Source organism: Lepidochelys kempii, chromosome 3 (assembly GCF_965140285.1).
Source record: "Lepidochelys kempii isolate rLepKem1 chromosome 3, rLepKem1.hap1, whole genome shotgun sequence".
NCBI classification, from domain to species: Eukaryota; Metazoa; Chordata; order Testudines; family Cheloniidae; genus Lepidochelys; species Lepidochelys kempii.
Window position 1 is genome coordinate 148,881,609 of NC_136382.1, and position 12,522 is coordinate 148,894,130.

Here is a 12,522-nt window from a genome sequence, read left to right on the forward strand (position 1 = left end):
TTCCACCCAGGAGCTGCAAGAGGAACTCAAGAGAAGCCCTGGAGCTCCTAATCCCTTCCCAGTCTGGTCTCTAAGGAGATCAAAACCACAAAAGTGTTATTAAAGCCATATCTGATCGGATGGAATATGTAGGGCGGTGGACAGGGAATTAACTCACCCAGTGCTCATTAACAAGAATAAGAATTCCCCACTCACCCTGCTGACATTCCCCAAGCAGCTCTGACTACTTTAGCTATGGGATTCATTATCTTCATAGCAAGTAGGCTTCCACTAACAGTGCTTTCTTTTTTAAGATGTCTGTTAATTGTGCCTATCCGGCGTGCAGCAAAGTGAAGAGCAGGACCTATGGCTCTGTGACTTTTCTGAGCTTCTCCTCGCCCAGCTGCTTTTATATCGTTCAGAAAAAAAGGGTGGCAAAGAAATTTGCCTTAATGCACTTCAGTCTAGCAGATATGACTCCAAGGCCGCTGCACAGCCAGCATCTATTATAAGGGATCACAAACCTTTTAAGGACATGAACCACATTTTAATAGAGAAAGAGTTTCTTAGACATCTCCCCTCCCCTTTGCCATTGCACTTTGCTCCTACCGATCCTTGCATATCACCCCTATAATGACTATAGCAAATGCTCTCATGGCAAAGTAATAGTAAGCATTTGAGTGTATTTTAGCTCCAGTTTAGCACCTGAAAACAAGCAGGAGAAGCCGTCACAGCGTAACCAGCCAGCTCACTACACACTATCAGTAAGGGCTCCACAAATCAGCGTCTGAGCACTGCTGCTTGAAAAGGCACCTGGACATACCTTGAGTTTGAAAGGATCTCTCTAGTGCTCAATTTGTAATGAAAGAGGTGCCGGGGCTCAAGCAATTTTTTACATTCATAACTGATGCAGCAAACCCAGAGGTGCCAGGGCTATGAACTGACAAGCCCAGAGATGCCGGGGCTCAGCCCTGGCACAAATTAAGCACTGGATCTCTCTATAAAACTAACTCCTATGCTATGGGCCAAAAGGTAGCTAGAGAAACTGCAATAATTTTGTGTGGATTGGGTTCCCTCTGGTGGACATAAGGAGTTCATGGCGTCACTGATAACAGTGCTTTCCCCTGTTCTAGCACATTCATCAAAGGATCTCAAAGGCCTTTACACATGTCAATGACTTAAGCCTCACAAGTTAGTATCTTTATGCCTTATCCCTGTTTTACAGAGGAAAGAAAACTGAGAGAGTGAGAGGGAAACTGGTGACTTATTCATGGTTACCCAGTGAGTCAGTGACAGAGCTGAGGCTAGAGCCCAAGAGTCCTGACTCTCAGTCTTGTGCTTTTGTATCTTGGGGTAAGATGGTAACTTGTAAAATCTAAAACAACCATTGTGATCTTCAGAGTCACTGTGAGCCTCTGACTTGAGTTTGTGGAGGTGACTGTAATGCTTGGCCCTTCTCCTTAGGCCAAGACTATAACAGGGTTCAAAAAAGAACCAGAAAAATTCATGGAGGATAGGTCCATCAATGGCTATTAGCCAGGATGGGCAGGGATAGTGTCCCTAGCCTCTGTTTGCCAGAAGCTGGGAATGGGCGATGGGATGGATCACTTGATGATTACCTGTTCTATTCATTCTCTCTGAAGCACCTGGCATTGGCCACTGTTGGAAGACGGGATACTGGGCTAGATGTTCTTATGTTTGTAGAGGAAGTGCATCCCTGGTCACACCGGCCTTGGTTAATAGTCCCTTTTTCAGAGGAACTAAGTCAGCTTCAGCATCTCAGAGAATCTCACTAAGGGAACAAATATCTCAGTGTGTAACAATATTGCAAGGAGCCCTCCTTACTCATTGACATGCTTGGGCGACCAGGCTGTCACCTCTTCATGTGGCCACCTCATAGTTGCTGGCTAGAATATACTTGTGCTGCGTTGGGCGCTGTCCTGCATGTTCTGGGAGCTTCCTGGGAGCTTCCTTTTCTGGGCTTCTATATGCACTTTATCATAAGAACCATAACATCTCCCCACCCCCAATCTCCACTAACTTCAAAAGTCCTGTGAACTATCCAGAGCTGATTACCAGAGAGGGCTGAGAAGCATTTCCTCACCCTCTAGGGCTGAATCTGCTGGTCATCTCCCAGTTGATTTGAAGGACCAAATCCGTCCAAGCCTAGAGATAATTATAAAGGGAATGGATGAGGGTCTGACAGGAAGTTCATCTTCTAGATATGCCCTGTATAACCACTGCCCAGAAACGGCTTCACACAGGAAAAATCCACATATCACATGTTCACCTTTTAATAGTACTAAGGGCCTCTGCACAGTGCATTTCCTAGGGACCTGGTGGCTCTGTCTTGGGTCATCATTTCTTTCCAGGGGGATACAAATCCCAAGAAAATGCCCCACAACTCATTTGTTATTGCTTAAATCAAACCAAGAACTCTCATCCCTCTTGCACGGAACATGTGGCTGAGCAGAGAGCCTGTGGCCTCTGGCTGGGTTGTGGGGCCCAAGGAAGAGCTCTATCCACTCTGTTGTGGCTCTATCCACCAATACCCACAAACAATGGGCAGGAAAAGATGACCCCTTCTCAAAGGAAACAGTGGCCTCAAGGGATTCAGCTGGTCTAGAGGAGATTTGTTTTGCGCCGAAATCTGCCCCATTCATGAATGGCGGCCTCTGTACTCAGCCTTGATTATTATATCTCAGTAAGAAATGCTGAACTCCTAAGCGCTTCTGAGCCATTAATTCCTGAATCTTATTAACAGCAAATAAATTATTACATCTGAGAGCGGCTCAAGGCATCCCCTCCCTCCTCCCATGGGAAGTCTGTCCACGAGGTCTCCACGATGGCTGATGCCTCAAAACATCTTACATAAAACTTAGGTTCAGGTAGTTGCTAGCAGCCTGGAGGAGTCACAAAGGATCTTCCTCTCTCCATACCTACTGTCCCAACATCCCGTCTTCAGATCTCCAGACCCCTTCTGCACAGCACCCTCCCCATCACTGCCCATACAGATCTCCTTCCCATGGTCTACTATAGTAAGTATGGGAATAAACATTTGTGTTTTCCCAGCTGGAGATGGTCCCTTCTCTGCCTCTTTCATTCTCAGGAGAGCTCACAAATGTTTCACTGCTACCTCCAGCAAGGATTAGCCCCTTCTGTTGCTAATTAGGAAGCTAAGAGGGTCCTTAGGGCACTTTGCAATGAAACTGAGACCATTACATGAATGGTAGACAGTGGGATTGTGGAAGGGGGAGGAGGAGTTACACAACAGCCTCATAGAACCAGATGATTTGTTGTTACATGTGCTGGTTTCAGAGACTCAGCAACATAAAGAAAACAAAAACAACATTCAGATCCAAGACTGTTTATTTAGGTCACTGCTACCCAGGGGTGGTAATGGTTGGGATATCATACTCAGAGTCTGGTTGTGAAAGTCCTGGAACTATTGCCCTCGGGGTATGGATCCTGTTGAGCTCAAGAGGCTGTGTTAGTGCCTTAGGGTATGGATCCTGCAGTGCTTGGGGGTGGCAACACAAATCTGGGCTCAGAGTAACAGCCGTGTTAGTCTGTATTTGCAAAAAGAAAAGGAGGACTTGTGGCACCTAGAGACTAACCAATTTATTTGAGCATAAGCTTTCGTGAGCTACAGCTCACTTCATCGGATGCATACTGTGGAAAGTATAGAAGATCTTTTTATACACACAAAGCATGAAAAAATACCTCCTCCCACCCCACTCTCCTGCTGGTAATAGCTTATCTAAAGTGACCACTCTCCTTACAATGTGTTTGATAATCAAGGTGGGCCATTTCCAGCACAAATCCAGGGTTTAACAAGAACGTCTGGGGCGGGGGGAGGGGGTAGGAAAAAACAAGGGGAAATAGGTTACCTTGCATAATGACTTAGCCACTGCCAGTCTCTATTCAAGCCTAAGTTAATTGTATCCAATTTGCAAATGAACTCCAATTCAACAGTTTCTCGCTGGAGTCTGGTTTTGAAGTTTTTTTGTTGTAATATAGCAACTTTCATGTCTGTAATCGCGTGACCAGAGAGATTGAAGTGTTCTCCGACTGGTTTATGAATGTTATAATTCTTGACATCTGATTTGTGTCCATTTATTCTTTTACGTAGCGCAATGCCCCTCTGCCACGTACATTGGTCAAACTGGACAGTCTCTACGTAAAAGAATAATATGGCCTCAACATGGGCCTTCAAGCAGAGGAAACAGTCGAGCACGAGGATCCGATGGTGGACATTCTGACCTCCGAGGGTCCCTCCAGAATCACACTCCCCCTCATAAAGACTATACAGTCAAATTACAACACTATTTGGCAGACCCCGGCCTCCATCACCCTGACAGCTAGGGGGATAGAGAGGAAATACTTCGCCCCCTCCAAAGACTACGAATTCCTGTTCTGCCACCCGACTCCTTGTTCCCTAGTCGTTTCAGTGGTCAGCGAAAGGGAACGACAAGGCCAAGGAAGCTAAGCGCTTGGACCTTCTTGGTAGAAAGGTCTACTCCTCTGGGGGCCTCCAGCTATGCATAGCCAATCAACAGGCGATCCTCAATAGACACAACTTTAATTCTTGGACAGCAGTGTCCAAGTTTAAGGATTGCCTGCCCCAGGACGCACACCCTGAGTTTGCAGCTTTAGTTGAGGAAGGGAAGATGGTAGCTAAGACTTCCTTGCAAGCCTCCCTTGACTCGGCGGATGCTGCGGCCAGAACCATCGCTTCAGGAGTAGTCATGTGATGCTCAGTGTGGCTGCAGGTGTCGGGCCTTCCTCCAGAGGTCCAGAATACCCTCCAAAACCTCCCCTTTGAAGGTTCGGGCCTCTTCTTGGAGCAAACAGACACCAGGCTACATGGCCTCAAGGACTCCAGGGTGACGCTGAAATCGCTAGGAAGGCATACGGCGGCAACCCAGAGAAAACCCTTTAAGCCTCAGCTGCCGCAGCAGAGGCAGTACCATCCCTGACCTAGGCAGGAACCGTATCACAGGCGGGGCAGAAATAACAGGCGCAGACAGAACAACGCTCCTAACCAGGGCCAGAATAAGCCTCAACCCGGTAACAAGTAAGGGTTTTGAAGGTGCACCCGAGGACAGCCTACTAACCCAGTTCCCAGATCCATTCCCAAGGTTTTCAAACCAATTATCCCACTTTCACTGTGCATGGTCCCATATAACATCGGACTGATGGGTCCTATGCATGGTACAGGTGGGATACGCTCTCCAGTTTTCCTCTTCCCCACCCTCCCACCCACCTTCCCTGTCCCTCTTCAGGGACCGCTCTCATGAGCAACTCCTTATGCAGGAGGTTCGTTCGCTCCTCGCGATAGGTGTGGTGGAGGAGGTTCCACAGGAGCTAAGGGGAAAGGAGTTTTATTCCCGTTACTTTCTAATCCCCAAGGCAAAGGGGGGGTCTTTGACCCATTTTAGACCTTCGTGGACTCAACACATTTTTGGTCCAAGCTCCAGTTCCGCATGGTCTCCCTGAGCACTATTATTCCGTCTTTGGATCCGGGGGATTGGTACACTGCCCTCGACATGAAGGATGCATACTTTCATATCACTATTCATCCCGCGCACCGACGCTTCCTCCAATTCGTCATGAACCAGCATCACTACCACTTCATGGTTCTCCCGTTCAGCCTCTCCTCAGCCTCCCGAGTGTTCACAAAATGCATGTCGGTGGTGGCAGCCTTCCTGCGGAAAAGGCACATTCAAGTGTACCCGTACGTCGATGACTGGCTTCTCACAGGTCGTTCCATGGAAGAAGTTCAGTCCCACGTGACGATGGCCATAGAGACGTTTCACAGGCTGGGGCTCCTCCTCAATGTGCCCAAATCATCTCTCATACCCACCCAAAGGTTAGAGTTTATAGGGACCCTGGACCCAATACAGGCAAGAGCGAGCCTTCCAGAGCCCAGATTCCAGGCCATAGAGCAGATCGTAAATTCAATGCTGCGGTATCCCACTACTACAGTCAGATGTTGCCTACAGCTAATAGGACATATGGCATCATGCACGTACGTGGTCAAGCATGCCTAACTCAGACCCTTACAAGCGTGGCTCGCACTGTCTTACCATCAGTACAGAGACCCCCGGGACCTTGTGGTGACAATCCCCGTTCAGGTGCTAGAAACCCTGCGCTGGTGGCTGGACCGACCGGTGGTCTGTGCAGAGGTCCCCTTCGCCAAGCCCCAACCTTCTCTGATGCTAGTAACGGACACATCAGTTCTGGGGTACACACTTAGGGGACCTGAGGACGCAAGGCTTGTGGTCGAGGGACGAGATACCTCTCCATATCAACCTGAAGGGGCTCAGAGCGGTTCGTCTGGCCTGCCAAACCTTTCATGCCATATTACAAGGTCACAGCATGACAGTCCTGACAGACAATACCACCGCCATGTTCTATATAAAGAAACAAGGCGGATCCCACTCCTCAACTCTCTGCCGCGAGTCTCTCCTTCTCTGGGATTTCTGTGTAGCCCGCTCCATTCAGCTTGAAGCATCCTACTTCCAAGGAGTGCGGAACAAGCTTGCAGATCGCCTCAGTAGGTCTTATCACACGCACGAGTGGTCAATCAGGTTGGACATCATACAGTCAGTCTTTCAGAAGTGGGGTTATCCCCAACTAGACCTCTTCGCCACCAAGAGCAACTGTCAGTGCCCTCAGTTCTGCTCTTTCCAAAACCACCGTCCGATTTCAGTCGCCAATGCGTTCTTAATATCATGGGGCGGGGGTCTGAAATATGCCTTCCCTCCTATTCTGCTTGTCCACCAGGTCCTCCTCAAAATTCGCAGAGACAGGGTGACGGTAATCATGATCGCCTCGTCTTGGCCCCATCAGCATTGGTTTACAACCCTTATAGAGTTGTCTGTGGATGCCCCTATTGCACTGTCCCTCCACTGAGACCTGATCATGCAGGACCACGGGCGCCTCCTTCACCCGAACCTGCAATCCCTGCACCTCATGGTGTGGAAACTCCACGGCTAAGTTCCACGGAAAGACAGTGCTCTCAGTCGGTGAGGCAGATTCTCCTCGGCAGTAGGAAACCTTCCACTAGGGCGGCCTACCTGGCGAAATGGAAAAGGTTTTCCTGTTGGTGTGAACCCAAGCGTCTTCAACTGCTCCAGGCTACCATCCCAGTTATTCTAGAATACCTCCTATACCTTAAGATCAAGGTCTAGCCCTTTCCTCCATCAGAGTACACCTGGCAGCCATTTCAGCTTTCCATCCAGGGTACTCTGGGTGCTCGGTGTTTTCTAATCCCATAGTGGGGCGATTCCTCAAAGGTCTGGAAAGGGTGTTCCCATATTCTCGCCCACCTGTCCCAACCTGGAATTGAACTTGGTCCTCTCCAAACTCATAAGCCCACCATTTGAGCCCCTGGCCCCTTGCTCCCTCCTCTACCTTTCTTGGAAGGTGGCGTTCCTGGTGGCCATTACATCAGCAAGGAGGGTGTCCGAGGTGAGGGCCCTCACCTCTGAACCACCTTACACAGTGTTTCATAAGGACAAGGTGCAGCTTAGACTGCACCCTAAATTTCTCCCCAAGGTGGTCTCCCAATTCCACATAGGTCAGGACATTTGTTTACCGATGTTCTTTCCTAAACCCCACATGAGCCTGAGACACCGCAGCCTGCACACCCTGGATGTCTGGAGAGCCCTGGCATTCTACGTAGCGTGAACAAAACCTTTCTGCAAGTTGACCCAATTGTTTGTTGCCATAGCCGACAGAATGAAGAGTCTTCCGGTTTCTGTGCAACGCATATTGTCCTGGATTGCAGACTGCATTCGCACATGCTATGAGTTGGCCAAGGTTCCAGCCCCAGCAATCACGGCCCATTCAACCAGAGCACAGGCATTTTCAACAGCCTTTCTGGCTCAGGTCCCTATCCACGAGATTTGCAAAGCTGCCACGTGGTCTTCAGTACACACGTTTACAGCCCACTATGCTATTAACCAACAGGCCAGAGATGATGCGGCAGTCGGCAGAGCTGTTCTCCAATCAATCGTTCCATGATGCCTACCTGCCTCCTATGGTAAGCTTGGAAGTCACCTAATTGGAATGGACGTGAACAATCACTTGAAAAAGAAAAGACGGTTACCTACCTTTTTGTTACTGTTGTTCTTCGAGATGTGTTGTTCACGTCCATTACAATACCCACCCCCCTTCCCCTCTGTCTGAATCAACGTCAAGAAGGAACCGAGGGGGGGTTGGGCCAGCATGGTAATATATATACCGCTATGAGAGCGCCACTCTAGGGGGCTCCCCTTTCGTCCCGATGGGAGCTGCTAAGGGAAAAAGTTTCTGACCTCCATGCACGCGGTGCGTGCACACCTAATTGTAGTGGATGTAAACAACACATCTTGAAGGACAACAGTTATGTAAAGGTAGGTAACCATGTTTTTTAGAATATCCTGCAGGGAATTAAACTCAAAGTCAACAAGAGGCTGCTGCAGAAACCTTCTCACTTACTGTGTTTATTGTTTTGCCACACCTAAAGTGTACTGTGACCTGACATGGTCCCTGCCCCAAAGCACTTACAATATAATTTCACATGACCCAGGAGAAGCAACACAATAGTGGGGTAGAGATGGGAGGGGATCCCAACGCTAAGTTGACACAGTTGACCGAAGGGCGGGGCACAGCATGGAAGAAGGTGGTTTTTTATTTGCAAGATTACATAGATATAAATAAATAAATGTCTCTTGGAATAGAGTGCCTCAGAAGACTCACTTCTTGAGGGTGTTGCAGTAGAAGAGGCCGAGGAAAGAACAGAAGTCAGGATAAATTAATATGGCTAAAGGGCAAGCCCAAGAGTGCATTCAGGCCAAACCACCAACCCCGCCCCCCCGCGACCCCCAACCAGCAATCAAGCATGAATGAGGCTAACAGAGCCAAAGAGAAATGGGAGGAAATTTCCCCCATCATGCTCAGTAACAATGACCAGAGCAAAGGAACCCTCCCTGCACAGCATCCTCAGTCTGTGTGGTTAAACCTCTAATAAAATAAATAATAATAATTAATAACCACAAGTTAACATGGGCCAGATCCAAAGCTCCTTCCACTTAGTCCTCACTCAAGGAAACTCCTGGTCTTGCCTTCAGGTACTACAGTGATGGGCCAGATATAAGAATGTGGTATATTGCACTAGTGCAACAGCCATCTTGCTGGGGGAAGAGAGAGGAGGGAAAGAGTAGGAATAAATGATCCATTCCCAACAGTAGGAAGAGGTTAATTGTGTGATACCCCCATGAATCACCACCAAGACTGATGATGGCCAAGATAAGTCAAATACAGCCCCTTTGAATTCAGTGGCATAGTTCTCTAGGACTTCAGTGGGACCAAGATTTGGCTTTCTATGAATGATCCAGAAGAAGAGTGATTAGTGAGGGGGCCTGATTTGATTATGGCAGAACATTTAAGTTACTCAAGATGAGGGAGGGTCGTGAAGAATTTCCAAAGGCCCTAATAAAGGCTTTTGCTCCTGCTCCTACTGAAGTCAATGGGTATTTTAGCATGGTCTGCAACTGGAGCAGGACAGAGCGCAGAGCTAGGTGTTCGGGGAACATCATAGCAGATGAAATTCTATGTGGAACAATGCAATTTTAGGCATGTTGAAAGCAGTTGTACACACAGTTGTGTGCCTGTTATGCACTGTGCATACCATTGGCAGGGAGGTACCAAGTCATCAGCACTGGGCCCTCCTAATGGCAGCAGCGAGGAGCAGTAGTGCTGGCCAGATCACTGCCCATTTGAGTTTGGCTCTGTGGCCCTCCCATCATGACCGGAGGGGCACAGGGCCAAAACTGAGTGAGTGGCACATGGGTGGTGTCACATTTGGCCCCACAGCCCTTGTCATGACTAGGAGGCCCCACAGGGCCAAACCTCAGCTGCACTGCAACCCCCAAGCAACAGATTGCAACCCTGCTCACTCAGTTTTGGTCCTATCATGACAGAAGGGACATGGGGCAAAACCTGAGCATGCTATGGGGCAGCTAGCACTGCTGCTCATCAATGCTGCCATGGGGCCAAGTCCTGCACCATCTGTTATAACTATAATGCAGGAACTAGAAGGCACTTGGTTAATAACAAGGAAACATTTAAAACTGTGTAGAAGGGTTGACTCACTGCAGGTGGCTGGGCTTGCTGTAGCAGCTCCTTCCTGTCTAGTGCTCCCTGCCAACGGTTGCTCTAGGAGTCTCCCTCTTCTCATCACTCAGCCCTCCAACCAGGTCACTTTTTAATCCCACCCTTTCCAGGGTGCCAGAAAGTCCAGTAAATAATTTCAAGGCTTTGTATCAGATTTCCAGTCTCTGACTCTGGGGCCAGGGATCCTTACATCCTTTTCTCAGGTCTTTAAAATCACTCTTATCTCCTCATGTCAGGGGGGCTTCAAACCACTTTCCCCGTTGGTTGGTAAAGGAACTCAAGGTCCACCCTCTACACCAGGTTCCCATCCAGGGACCTTATGGTGAGCAGCCAAGGTCTGCTCAGTCAGACACATAGGCACTCCTTTCTGGGCTCCTTACTATTAGCCTTTCCTCAGGCCTTTCCCCCCGGGACTCTTTGTAATGAGCCACACCTCCCAGGGCTTCTGCCCAGAGGTCTGGTTTCTACCCTTGTGTCAGGATCAGCAACAGAAGTTTGCTTAAATCCTGTGTCTTCACAGTACATTCCCTTCCACGCGCTCCCTCCTAGCCTGCAAGAGCCTTCCTATTTCCCACGGGTCTCTCCATGCCTTAGGGCTAAACAAGTAACTAGACAATTCCTACCCCAACCCTATCTACTCCAATTTCCTGCCTTTATAGCTCTACCCAGCTCCTCCACACCTGGGCTTCAATTTTAATTGTCCCTGGCTCACCTGTCAGGAGCAACCAATTGCATTCAGAACCGGCATAGGGGTATACATCTCATCACAAAGGGATTAAAGGAAATACATTTTATGTGGCATATACCTAACCTGTGGGACTCTTTGCTGCAGAATGTGACCAAAGGCAAATAGCTCAGAATAAAAAATTAGTATTTAGATAAGTATATGAAAACAAACACCCCCCCCAAAACAAACAAACAAACAAACAAACAAACACCTTCCTCAGCATTTGAAGTGACTAGGGCAAAATTACTGGGGTAATCCTCATGGCTCAAGACATACACTGATCACTGGCTATGGTAAGGAAGACGTGTCCCTACCATTGTATAATACTGCACAGTTAGCTATATTTTGGCAGTTTTATGACACTGTTGAAGACAATCTCCCAGAATAGATGGGTCATTATTGATCTGTTCCAGTCTGGTAATTCCTATGTTCCTAGTCCCAGGATTCAGTAACACACACCAGGGCACTAGAAACAAGATTCACATTCCTACCCTCTAAGTACAGCAGGATCCACAAACTGTTCAACTGGAAGAAGAAACTTGCAAAGCTGCAATGCAGAGACTTAGGGGTCAGAGTAGGCAGCAAGAAGTGGCCAATGTGATCCTGGATTCCATACACAAAGGCAGAGAGGTAGGAGCTGCCTTTTTTGGGTGTTTGTACAGCACATACCACAGTGGGCTCCTGGTCCATGACTGGAGTGCTTAGGCACTATGGTAATACAAATAATAAATAATCATCGTCATCATCCTCTCCACAACTCTGGTGCAGTAATACATCTATATGCCGCAGATGTATTATAATTCTTACCTAAATCACATCCTCCTTTTGCTAGCCACCTGATGGCAATTTCACATACCTGCTCATACACACAAAGCCCATATGCCTGGAATATTGCGTTCAGTTCCAGGCACCACTCTACCAGAAAAGTATTGGCAAATAGGAACGAGTTCAAAGAACAGCAACAAAAATGATCATAGGGCTGGAGGAACTGATGATGAAAACATTAAAGGTAGCAAAATCTGTCTAGTTTGCCTGGGAATGACACAATAAGAGTTTCCAGATAGCTGTAATGTGTAAATAGCCCTGATGGAGGAAGATTATTTAGCATAATAAAAGGAGGTATAACTATGAGTAACTAGAGGAAATAAGACAGGAAAATGTTCCTCATCTTCACGTTGAGTTTTCCCTAATGGTAAGATATCAGGCTGTACAATTTTATTATTATTTATCGAGGAACCCCAGTCAAAGAACAAGGTTCCAGTGTGGGAAGCATGGTACAGACCAGTGAAACGTAGCCCTGCCCTAGAGAGTTTACAATCTCCATGACAGACAGGATGCAATATGTGGATGAAACAGACAAATGGGCGGTGGGAGTGGGTGGGAAGGATGAGGGAATGATAAAATGAACAGTTTAGAGATAAGCAGAAGTCAGTCACCTGCCCAAGGAATGTGACTGAAGCCCCATCACCTGGGACATTTCAAACTAGATTGGACAAAGCAACAGAAAATTTCTTTCAGCATTGGTCTACATGACATAATAGGATTCTTCCACCCTAACTTGTGTGATACAAGTGCTAGATCCTCCAGCCCCTGAGCACATAAGCAATAGCCCCTGTGTAGCGGGGTCCACAGCCCAGGGAACTAGCACCAGG